Here is a 13,415-nt window from a genome sequence, read left to right on the forward strand (position 1 = left end):
TGCAATACTTTCATAATATTTAAGCACTGTCTTTCCTGAAGGAATGTAGTCAAAGAAAAAAATTAGATTAAATAAAACAAAGTCTTTCCATCTGTTCAAGACGTGCAAAAATAAAAATCTCTTACAGCTAAGCTCAGGAGCAGGCTGGGTACTTCTGACAAGCAGGCAAAACTGGATCAGTCAAACATTCACTAGATGACCTCCTGAGTTTCCTTCCTACCTGAATTAACCTATAAGCTTATATGTGTAAAATATGATAGTCCCACACTTGTTGCCATTACACCCATGGTTGTGATCCCTTTGGGCTTCTAGTTGGACATCACTTACACTCACTGAATAAGTAGCACCTGGTGGAAAACAATGCATGTTATTAAAAATGAGGCAAGGAGAAATATAAACTGGTGTGGTTTGGAGTCAAAAGAAGTTAAAAAGCTACCACTGTCAACTTTTGCATACTTTCAAGATGGAAATTGCCATTCTCCTCAGATGAGACTGTGTAACCATTCGTAAGATCTTAGCTAATAAGTATGAGTGCAGTGCAAATCTGCATAGCTTAAACATCTCCTTTGGCATCTTGTTGGTGATTCTTAATTTGCAAATGGCATTGAAAGGGTGAGGCAGTATTTTCTGAAATTGCTCCAGCTCAGATTTCAAGAACTTGACCCAGTCCACTGTGAGAAAGTAGTTTGGTTTAGGTATCCAGATCCCAGGCACCACTACGTCATATAGCAAACACAGAACAACTGAAAGAATTGCCCTCAGTAAGTAATCTTAGTAAAATCTTCCACCTTAATCAGTTCAGGATCCCAGGCTGTTTGCTGCACACTTTTGTCCTTTTTACATGAGTTTCAATGCTGTAATACATATACCTCCTCAGTCTATACCCCTCTCTTCCCTTAGATGTTTTTTCCCCCCAACATGTCTGGTTCTTAACCCTGCCCTTAGCCTTTCCACCACTAGCTTGATCCTGGATTTGGCCTTCAGTCATCCTCTTTCTGTTTCATCTCCATTTTGTAATATGTCTTTTGTTTTTAGGGTCCTGAGGGGTAATCAAGCAGTTCAGAACTCTCTTTTTCAAGAGCTAATGGACCTGGCTCACTTCAGAATGGACCCTAAATAGTTCATGAAAGTCTGACGAAAAAAATGGCATTATATGGATATAACCTGGCAGCTTATTACAGTATTCCCCCATTCATCACATGCATGATGTCTGAAAGGAATGTGTTGTAACCATCTCTTAAAGCAGCTGAAGGACCAGAATAACTTTCCTTTGATAAAAGGTGTCTGTCTCTGAACCACGAAAAAAAAGCTGCCTCTTCCTCAAGCTTGGCTTAGATATCTGGGCACTTATACTGAGCACAGGACAATTAATCAAAAGTTGTTTGTCAGTTTAGATTCATGTTGACACGTGTTGGCATGATATGAATATGTTTAAATACAGGTTCTACTCTTTTACAGGGAATACCAGATAGCTCAATGGCAGCCTGTCCAGCTCTGCAGTGTTAGAACTGATTTCATGTCTGACATAAAATAGCTCTTTGAGCTTAATCAAAATTAAACACAGTCCTTTAATTTCTTGCTGCTGCTGTTACAATTAGAAGTGATCAAAAATTTTTATTTTAAAGTATGGCTGAACTTAGGCTACAACTGAATCCTGAGCTGCAGACTCAGCTTCCTGCATCTCATGTACTGGGACTTTTTCTTTAAGCACAAATAAATTCATTCCAGTTATGAATATGGATATGCACAGAGTGCATCAGGATTTATGTTTCTGGCTAGAAATAAAAGTAATATTATTGTTAAAGGTACCAGTTTCCACCTCTGTTTATTTTTGTGTTTCTTGTTTATTGTTCCTTCTCACAAGGCTTTGGACCCTGGACAGTGCTAACTTTTAGTAGTTACGGTTTTTAGAATTTTCTATTTGGTCTTGGGACTGTTATAACATTTGATTATATTTCACCAAGGAAATCGTGCAGGATATACTATTTAATGAAAACAACTTGCCAAGATACAGAGAGAGAATTGCTTTGATGAGGATTCTCTGAGCACAATACAAAGAAAAAGAATAATTGGAGATCTTTGGTGCTCAGAGAGATGCATGTATTTCATAAAATTAATTGATCCCAGTCTGTCAAAGGCTTTTTTCATGCTGAAATGGCATGTAAGAAAATCCAGACGACACAATACAGCATTATATTATGCTTGCTAGGATCCTGTCTCCTTGAGGAGCTTGCATACCCTTACTCAGTTCCTTCTGACCTTCAAAAAACCACTGAAGATGCTCAGAGTCCTTCCTGGGACAGTCAGACTCTCCTAGGATGAGAGGGGAATACCCATAAGTCCTCTGCAAGGGTAGTGTCACCTTCCTATGCAAAAACAACCCTTGGAACAAATTCAACTTTTTACAGTCAGTAGCTGAAATGCCATGTCTCATGGAAAACTATAGATCTTCCAGTGTTATTAATATCCTACCTTTGGGACATACACTCATTGACCTCTATTCCCAAAATGTATCTTTGAGCACTGGAAGTATTTTGTACAGAATATAAGGCAAATATTTTTGCACAAAGATTATTGTATCTGATGGAAGAGGGGTAATTCAGACATTCAAAATAATTTCCAGAGGCAGGTGCACTTTGTAGTGTCAAAACATTGAATTTCTTGATGCTTAACAAGATAGTGACAAATCTCATGGCCACTGACCTCTGTTTCTGGAAGAAGCTACTGATATCTTATAGCTGTCTTTCTAATTTTTTCTTCTCCTACTGCCCAATGTTAAAATGTACCAGTCTTTCAAAGGTTCTTTCAACATCAGACCTCTTCAAAGATTTCTCAGGCTGGTAACCCAAAATAGGAGCTCTGGGCATGCTAAAAATACACAATGCATTGCAAGCATATTTGGAAGTCGAATGTGAGATGCAAACATTGAGATTTCTCCCATATAACACCAGAGAGTTTATTGCCCTGGCAGTGCTGGGGTAGCCCCTCATCTGTAGTTTCAGTCCAGTGCATGTGGGTGTGCAAAAAGCTCTGTGTGCTGCACCAGTAGCAGTTTCTCTGTGAGTGGAAGTGCAGTTTGCTTGCATGTGCTGTGTCAGATGATGCAATTGCTGCTTTACTGCTTTTTCCTCACAGGGGTGCTGCATGTGCTGCTCTGGAAAGCAGCCCTGTGCCAGGGGAAGGCTCAATCACCCAACCAAATTGTAAAGCTGACAAGGAAGAGGGAAATTTTCTTAGGGACCCAGTAAAGTCTGAATGCTGTTGATATAACTCAAGATGTCACTGAAAGTTGCTGGACTGGACTGTGGGCTGGGATTTTCTCTTCAGTGTTCAAAAATTGTGTTCTCACCTTCCTATCTGTGGCTATTCCAGAGTCAGTGAGGTTCCTTTGCATCGAGAAAGAATATTTGCCTTCCACCTGGCCATCAGATATAGAAAGAGAGTAGTTAGCTTATCTACTGCTCAGGGACATAAGAGCAAATGCTTCCCCTACAGTATCAGCCCCCAAAACTCTCTCAAATGGAAGGCAGTTTCCATGAACATGTAAGCCTAGAATACTCAGATTGCAGCAAAATGCAGAATTGTGACTATGGAAAAGAAAGAAATACAAAAACTAAGTGCTGCAGCATTTTGAGGCAAAGCCCTGAGCTATCAATGATTTGTTCTGTGTCAAGGAGGTAGTATTTGCTGTATCTGGCATGTTCAGTTCCATAGAGCTTAAATATGAAATATGGCTCTGTTTCTTTACCCTATTTTTCATATTTTCAGTGTATGGCTCTGTTTCTTTACCCCATTTTTCATATTTTCAGTGTATAACACAGATGCAACTCGACTCCAACCTCTCTAACAACAAGGGGCCATGGAAATAGGAGTTAATTGGGTTTTTTTCCAAATATGATGTTTTCACAGATTGTAAAGGGCTAGATGAAGCTCTGCTAGGGGGAAAAAATGACCCAAAGTATGGCAGGGTTAATAACTAGAAAGCTTTAAAGTCAAGAACACTGTGTTCTGCAAGATTTGGTAGCAGTGCAGGTGGGTAGTATGTGTGGAAAGTATGAAAGGTGACAGCTGGACAGTAAATTCATGCAGCTGAGGAGTTTCTTTGTTTTATGCTTGAATAGCATTTGGCTCAGTGGCATTTTGGTCTGTGACTGTGCTCATCACACAAATAAATGGACTGTTTTCTTTTTGGCCCTGAAGGGAACAGGCATGTGTTTATGCTGCATATATTATCTGAGCAGATTCAGACCCAGCATCACACTGGCACATCCAGGACAGCTTCAGGTCAGAGCAGGGTTTCAACCACCTCCTTCCAAGTTGTTTTTGGTGACTTTGTGATCTAGCTGTGTCTTGATGCCCAGGGACAAAGGAGCCAGCTGGCAAAGGTCCTCATCCACAGCCTCTCAAAATCTGTTTTAATGGGCTTCAGGGAGATTTGAATTAAGGTTTTTAGGCTGAAGTTCCCATCGCTTGGTGCCAGTAATTGGGTCAGTTACTCCAAAGTGTTCAGTACTTACAATTCTTGTAGGAGTCTTCATATTTTACAGAGAGCCCAAAGACCTGTCATGTTTAAGCTACAGGAGGACCAGTCACAAATGTGCTGTTTGCATCTAGGGGATGCAGCACTCTTAATTGCTCATCCTCCACATATGCTCCAGAAAATACTGATAATGATAAAATATTCTGTGGTACTGATAAATACTGCTTTCACATACACAGCCTCAATAGATCTGATATATTTCTCAAGAGAGAAGAAACAATTAGAGTAGTTACATATACTGAAATTTCTTTCCTCCTTCCTACCTGTTTGCTGTTAGTAAACAGAAAGCTACAAATTTCCTTTGCACTCCGGCATGCTAGAAATTAGTGGAGTAAATGAACATGCTGTTTTACTTTGCCAGAGACTGGCTTATACAACAGATTTTTACTCTGTAAGACAGATTTTGCTGTATTTGTGCTTTTTTCAACTCCCCCTGAGGAGTATTAACTCAAAGCAATCACAAGACACCCATCCTTGCCTGCTGCTTCTTTGAACTGCTGTATCTTCTTTGCTTCTTGCTTTTCTATTTGAAGCTTTTTTGATTCTTTTTTTTTTTTCTTGATGGAGGAACAGCAGCAACCAAAAACATAAAGGGGTGTGTGCTTTCCTAAAATAATAACTATTTGATGTGAGAAAACAAACACATGGAACACTTCTGTTCGCGTAGGATTTACTTTCAACAACTGTGTTCTTTCTGCCCAAATGAAGATAGGTCGAGTGCTCTGTGAAGTACAGTACTGGAAAAGGAAGATGTGTGCACGCTTGGAAAATGCTGAGCTGCTTGTGAAGCTCTAGACACTGCATGTTTATGACTTGGTTTTCTAAGCAATCTCCAGAGCTTGAACGGATTACAGTGATACTTTAACGAGGCTGCTGGCATCCATCACCAGCTTTCACGTACTGAGAAAGCTAAAGGATGGAACAATGTAATTATTTCCACGTAAGCTAAGTGCTAACGATGGTCATAAGAACTTTGATGCTTTAAACTTCTGCATCCTCTGAAGGCGAACAGGTAAGTCTCACAGGCTTCCCTTCCTGTGCTGGTTTTGGTGAGGGAGCAGGGGCTTGCAGGGGACCTGTGTGGAAGGGAAATGTGTTTGCTATGAAGGCAAACTGTTTGTCTCTAGATTTGGAACATGCAGTATAGCACATTGTCATTTTCTGTCTGTCAGGTTACAAATCCATTACCTAACAATAGCTATAATTTCTTTCTATAGTCAAGATATGAATCTCACCCCAAATTAATCCCTAACTATTAAACTACATTTAATATTATTGGAAGAGAATGTGTATATCAACCATCTGTGTATACTGAAATATCCATTTCTAAATCTCTTTCAGTCATCCCATAATTACTTCTAGATTGATTACTCTGGGCAAAATAATGTTATTTCATATGAAAAATGAAATAATATGTATAGGATTGTACTTTCTAAAGATGATTTTGTTGAAGAGTTTTTCCCTGAAAACAGAATTTCCTGAACTGAGATGTTTGGGCAGCTTACTTTTCAGATGAGGTCTGCATTATTGTAGAAATACTGTGGTAAACAAAGGGTTTCCTTCTTGCAAGTGGGAATGTAACAGCATCAAAAATAGATATATCTTTCCCATTCACCCTTGAAAGAACACTTATTCTCTTTGAGTAATGGCACTGCTTGATGTGCCTCTAGATGTGAGGCTTCCTATCTGAAGACTTTTAACATAAAAGCCCTTATTACCGTTTAGGGAAAGGAAAAAGACCCTTTGACCATAAACAGGTTTTGTCTTAATTAAGTTTTTTGTGTCCCCTGAGAACATTTGCTACCTTATGTATTATTAGTATTGAAGGGCAAAAATGTTACATGATTCTCTAAGATTTTTGTTTACAAGAATGACTATCAGAGAAGGAAGTATTTTGAGTTAAAAATAAATATTAACACTTCTTGTTTGTTTGTTTTAAAATATGGTTGTTTACAGAAAGAATTTGTTTAAGCTCCATTTCCAATCTGGCTATGATAATTGAAACAAATCCTGCTGGCAGACACAATTATAAATAAACTTCTAAGAATAATTAGAAGTGTAATTAAGAGAAGACTGAGTTATTATCACTTTCTCCTCCGTATAATAATTCTGCATAAAAACATGAGAAATGACTCTCATTAAAATCTCACAGCAGAGAAATCCACAGAAGGGAGTGAGACATTAAAACAAAGCATTCAAGATGTGCAAATACTGTGATTAATTAATTAAATAGAGATCAGCTCCCAGGAAAAGCCTGAAAGCAATTGGGATTTTTAAGAAACAGATATATCATAAAGAGTTAACATGTTCAGGTTGGTTTTGATTTGTCTTGTTTTGCTGTGGGATTTTTTTTTCTTATTTTTTTTAAGAGGCGGTAACTCAACGTACCTTGTGGATCTATATTTGTGTATTTTTCTGGTATCATTTAACTCTGTGGAATCCTTCTGAATACCAGGACCTTATTCATCAGTAAAGCTTTCAAAATATCCATCAACTGAGTGACTATTTAGGAAAGACTTAAAAGAGGCTGGCAGAGGAGTGCTGATGGAGATTTTTCCCCCACCAGCTAAGGGGCATTCTCTGTTAAACTTGAGAGACTTCTGGAGCTGTTCCAAGTGACTTTCACCACAAGGATGCTTACAAAGACACCTCTGCTAGGGGTGAAAAGAAAACCAAACCAGCTGCTGGGTCTTCTGAGAAGCAAGAATGAACAGGCATTTGAGAAGTTTTACCAGTCAGAATACTGGTGTTCTGGAGATCAGGTGCATTCAGAATAGAAATGCCAGCAGCTACTTTAATCTGGCTTCTGTCACATTCCTCAAGGTGCAGTTATTCAAATGCTGTGCAATATCATGACAACACCCATAGTGTATATTTTGGAGTATTGAATAATGTTTAGGACTCCTTTGGCTGCTATGCAACATTAATTCTAGAAGCATCCTGTGTAGTAATTAAGAGGTTTAGGTGTGAATCATATAAATATTCAGGTTATGTTACTTTTTGTAATGCTTGGAACTTAACCCAGGAAAGGAAACCTCCACCTCTTTTGCTGAAGGGAAAAAAACCACAAAACTAAACAAACAATAAAGAAGAAGAAGCAGCGGGGGGAAGAAAGAAAAAAAAAAAAAAAGGGGAGAAAGAGAGAGAAATTTTTGTTTTATAGTATTAAATAGTAATGTCATGTAACACACACCCAAGAGCTTAACAGAACTGTAGTAAGACTAATTTAGCCCATGTCTGTCTAATCCTTCATTAGCATACTATTATTTTTTTGCCCAGTGGGTAAATTGCCTGTTGAGAAATAATGTGCTTATTTATTCAGCAGTAATAACTGTTGCTGTTTGAGAGCTTTTTTTGCCACGTGTGAACATGCTTATCTAGAAAAGAATTTCAGGCAGATGATCACCCTTGGGATTCAATGAATTCGTGCGTTGCATGTCCTGTCTTACTACACGGCTGTACAGCAAGATTGCTGTTTTTCTAATGAGATTGCACTTGGAGCACAGACACTGCAAGCACATCACTGCCTCTCAGAACATAGCACTTGTCTTCTGGAGTGGTTCAGAGTAAGCACAGAACTAGTGCATTCCAGCAGCTTTAGAGGGGCAAGGCTGCCTCTGTTTGGTGCAACAGGCTAAGGAGTTTCTGGCTGAGACTGGAGTAGTCTCCTAAGAAAACAGCTCAGTCATCTTCCCATAGAAATCAGGGAGCATTTTTCTACCTATTTCAGAGGATTAGGATAAAGCTCTCTATTTTGACATCGAACTTGTGCTCAATATCAATGACTTGCCCTCAAAAATACAACTGCCACTGCATATCGCATGTATAAAATTGAAGTCTAGGTCAAGATATCAGTTTTTAAATGGGTTGAAATCATTCATTTGTATGCTAAGATGTCAATTTCAAAACAGGTTTTTCTTTTCCTAAAGAAGAAAAGATGCTTTGTGTATATATTTTCTGCAATGAAAATGGCTGTGCCAGGTAGTCAGATTTTTTGTGCATACATGTTTGATACAGCAGTATTGAAATGCTATTTTTAGAGCTAGGGTGATGTAAGGAAGCAGTGCTATATTACTGGTACATAACAAATTTAAACTGAAGTTAACTCTGCAATGAACAAAAATTAGTACTGCAATCAATTGTGCTCACTACACTGATGTAAATTAAGGGTGATTTCATTGGAATCAGTGAATGTAGTGGATTTACTTTTCCATAGAGGAAATACAAGTCAGATCCACTAATATTTATTTCAGACTAACTTATGAAAGTATGAACAAACCCAAAAATTATCAAACACAAGTTGTAACCTTTTATCATTCTTTAGTCAGTTGACAGTTAAGTTGTAGTAAAGCAGTATTTATTTTAAAAGAAAGGGAATAGCAAATCTTCTATGTTTTTAATTTTACTGGCTTTACTTACCATTTGCTTACCACATACTATTTTCTTTGTGTTGTAAATTTTTGACAACAGTGGTATTCTAGTCTGATTTGCATTGATGGAAAACAGAAGAGACCAATTGCCATGTAGAATATGGAAAATAACTATCACACTAATAATATATTTAAAATATGTTTAAAATAGGGTTTAGCAATATTAAATATTCTGCAGATAGATGGAACTATGTGTGTATCCTCTGTCATGCTTTGGATTTTTATTTTGAATGAAGGTCTATTTCTTATGGTTAGATTTATCAATTAATTGCTGATGAACTGAAAATACACTCACTGAAGCTCGGACTCTCCTGCATGTATTATGGCATTTAAACTAAAAAGGCAATAAATCAATTCAGTTGTTTGTGCTGTAATTGACTGAATAGCAAATGTGACACAGGATATTGAAAGGTCAAAATGAGAAACATGCCCACAACATTTATTTGCAAATAATTTTCACAAGTTTTTAATCAAAAGTTGGTTAATACTTGAATGATACCTTTTATTTCATATATCAAATAATGTTCATTATCTGGGCATATCTTTGTAGTTCTGTTAAAATTACTGTATCTTTTACATATGATACTGCATTTAAAAACCTAATTCACTTCTCAAATCACAGATAGTGGAAAAGGTGCAGAGATTATTATTGCAAGAATAAAATGATGGTCTTCATAGTATTAAGCTATGATTGTGATGCAGGCTAATGTTTTGGGAAGCAAGCTGTTTCATCTCCCTTCAGTGTCTGGGCCATCCTGTGGCAGGCAGCTGCGTCAGCTGGGGAGGAGGTTTCCTGTGTCACTTGGTGGCCTCTGCACTGTGCTATGGGAAGGCACCTGCTGCTGACAGGCACTGCAGAAGCAGCCTGAGCACACAAAGAACAAAGCTGGTGCTCCTCTGCTTCCAGCTCTCTGATCTTCCCTGCTCCTGACTTGCAGGGAGATTCTCGAGAGATTTTTCTGCTTCAAATTCTTAAATGTCTGGCAGTCTGTTCTCCCATCTCCCAAGTTGCCAGGGGCCTCTGCTGTGCTTCAGGGTAGAGGAGGGTAATTGCCCAGCACAGTGAGGAGCCCGTCCACCCTGCCCTCTGTCCCTGCAGCACAGACATCCACTCACTCCAGAGAAAGGCACTGTTTCCCTGGCCTCAGCCACCACTTTGTGCTTGCTGCAGCACTCACTTGCCTTTTTCAAATGCCATCTTTCCACTTGGCCCTTACCTTCACTCTGGACTAGAACATATTGACAGAAGTGTCTCTCTCCTTCCCATTTGTCTCCCTGGGGACCTTCTCTCGCTATCATGTCCTGGCAATAGAGTCTAAGATCAGAAATGTGCTTCTGCCCAAGCCAGTCCCGTGGCTTGTTTCATGCCCCTGTTATTTTGGTGCCTGTAGCAGGGGTCCTGTCTGGCTCAAGGGCTTTACCATGGAGAGTGCTGCCAGGTTTTGGTGGACACCAGCTGGGAATGAGCGCAGACTTGGTCCTGACTTGCTCTGGTCCTCAGGCTCACAGGACACTCATTTTCTCAAAGAAGATAATGCTACTATTGAAAGGCTATAAAGGTGGGGAAAGATACATAAAAAATTGAATAGGAATAGAACATATGCATTAGTCAGCCTTTTCAATGAATAATAAAAAGCATTTATATGAGATTAAATTCAAGTCTTGTGTAAGTGAAAGAGAGAAACTATACTTGCTTTCTCTAAGAGACAGAATTTTAACTAAGTAGCCTTGCATTTTTTGAAAAAAAAGGTAAAAAGTTGCACAAATGATGACATCTCCAAACCTATCTCTCCTATTTTTTTAATAATGTGATTGCACCTTCTTACACGCTAGTTTGCTTTCATTTTGAAATCACCTGTTGTTGACTTGCTTTCTTTCTATTGTTGTTTTGTTTTATTGTTTTGTCCTTCAGAATGCCCTTCCCTAAAACTTCTAATGATATTTTCTCCTCTACAAAGAACTTCAACACTGTTTGGTATTCTGCCTTGTAAAAATACAGGACAAAACAAAGCACATTAAAATATTAATACTTTGTTGTTACACTTTTTAAAGACTGTACTGCTGGGGATAAAAACAGGCACCAGCATGAATGTAAAGGAGTAATAGTGGAAAGATAAAACAACAACTTATCATGCTGAAAGAAATCTTTCTTTACAATGTGTTTGGTGAAATACATTCATATAGACTTAATCATTCCTTTCCTCCAATTTGAATTTGTGAAATCTCTCCACCTCTCTTTGTTCTCTTAGTCTAAAAGTTCCCATATTTCTCTGGGTGTTGTATTTCCTGGACATAAGGAATTCCCAGTATATGTTCATATCAATAAACATATTGGATGAAATGAATATACAATCTGCTTCATATAGCAGCTCTGCTAACAGAATCTCATGGTTCTTCCTGAGCTTTGAATATGTGTGAAACATCTGGCTTTGCTAAGAAAATGAGGCTAAACTGTAGATTATCTTTATAAAGCATGAAGGCAGTGTGGTGCAGCTAAGCTACTGTCAGAAAAGTAATTCTCTTCCTTAAGATAACCTGTCCCTTTCACAAAGACCTGGTGTTTTCCACTTAGATAGGACTTACTAGATATAGGTTGGAGTTTTTCAAGGGGAGAATTAGATAACTCTGCTCTGTGACTGCAAGCTAAGGCAGTTCTCAGGGCCTTGCCCTTTAACTTATCCTTTCACTGTAACAGAATAAAGAGCTGATCTAGCTCAGATCTTTGACAGTAATCATGCGTGAGCAGTTTGGCCAAGATCTAGTTCTGTACTTACTGCCAGGTCACGGGGAGAGAAATCTCGAGGTCTTTTCATTTCTTACATCTTACCTGGGCAACAGGAAGACAGCTTAGTCAGTGCTGAACAAATGCCACGATCTGACTAAGGATTTATGCACTTCAAGGGAAATGTCCTCTTTCAGACACTGTGGTGTTTTGGGGAGTTCTTTCAGACGCCAGAGCCAAAGAAATCAGTAGAAGCCCTGCCACAAATTGCAAGGGTCAAGCCCTGCTCAGGGTCCATCCTCTTGGTGTAAACCTTGCAGAAATCCTCTGTGTTGCACCTACTGGGCCATCAGTCGAGGCACTCTAGGAGAAGCCAGCTCCAGTTACTCAGTTATCCCATCTCTTTTGTGGACCAAAACTAAATGGCCTCTTTGCTGCTTCACTCTTTCATGGAACTTAAATGTACCAGTTAAAGCAATTATAAGGTTTCGTCAGAGACTTCCCTTTTGCAGTATCACAAACAGTGTCAAAGACACCCAGGCAATGCCTCCGCATGGTGTTTCTGGTTTAGAGGAGACCCTTTCAGCCAGACAAGTGTCTGCTCTGTCTGAAGTTCAACATGATAAGGAGGTCAGAAATAAGCAATAGTTACTGTTACTGCAGAGACAGAGCTTAGGTGGCCACTGTTCAACTAGAAACTCATGTTAGATCAGAGCAATTGATATGAAGCTGTGTCACAGGAGGTTTAGACTGTATGTTAGGAAGAAGATCTTCACCTGGAGGGTAGTTGGGCACTGGAACAGGATCCCCAGAGGAGTGGTCACAGCACCAGCCTGACAGAGTTCGAGAAGCATTAGGACAAGGTCCTCAGGCACATTCTCAGGTGGGATTCTTGGGGATGTCCTATTCAGGGCCAGGAGTTGGACTTTGATGATCCTTTGGGTCCCTTCCTATTCAGGATATTCTATGTTTCTGTGATAACCATGGGACTTTCTTGTCATTTTAACATCTTGCAGATCATCTTTGCTTTTCAGAAGGCAGCTGCACCACCCTGATTCTCCAGCCTGTCGACAGAGCTGGGTGGGTGTCCTGTGGCTGCCAGCCCCGCTGGCCCGGGCACCCCGAGCAGGGTGGCAGAGGGGCATTGCTGCCAGGCTGGGGCTGCTCTCCCGAGTCCTGCCGGTGCAGAGCAGCCTGGGGGAGCATCCCACCCCTTCTCCCTGCTGCACTGCTGAGGGCTTCTTTCTTTCCTTGCAAAGCTTCCCTGCAGGGCAGCTGAGGACACCCGGGTAGGGTGGCTGATCCCGGGAGGAGGAGAGGCGGGAGAGACCATCCCCTCTCTGCTGCTGCTGCTGGAGCTGTGCTGGAACCGGAGCCGTCGATGTGGCTCCCCAGAGTTAGTTGCTGAGCAACCAGAATCAATTAATATGCTTTGCAGAAAGTGCAGGGGAAGCCCGGGCTGCTGTCAGCGAGCAGGCAGGAGGCTGAGGGTGACTCAGGATCCCACTCCTGCCTGCCACCCATTTGGTCCCACCCCATCTTCTCCAAACACTCCCTTAGCCACCGTTCTTTTCCCCTTTCTCCTTCCCTACGGTGCTTAATGTGTGTGTCCCCAGATTCTTCAGGCAAAGTACCTCGTTGCTTAAGAAGCTTCCTGCTTCAAGGCTTTTGCTTCTGATTTGTATTTTTTGGTTGTTTGTCGGATTTTCTTCAACACTCTTCT

The 13,415-nt window shown here is 40.0% G+C and overlaps 1 protein-coding gene across 3 annotated transcripts in view; it reads left to right on the forward strand.

The window, feature by feature from the left end:
- TUNAR (TCL1 upstream neural differentiation-associated RNA) overlaps positions 1 to 13,415 on the forward strand; it is a 168,841-nt gene that overhangs the window by 120,364 nt on the left and 35,062 nt on the right. The gene's annotated exons all lie outside the window — the stretch shown is intronic.

This window comes from Prinia subflava, chromosome 5 (genome assembly GCF_021018805.1).
Source record: "Prinia subflava isolate CZ2003 ecotype Zambia chromosome 5, Cam_Psub_1.2, whole genome shotgun sequence".
NCBI classification, from domain to species: domain Eukaryota; kingdom Metazoa; phylum Chordata; class Aves; order Passeriformes; family Cisticolidae; genus Prinia; species Prinia subflava.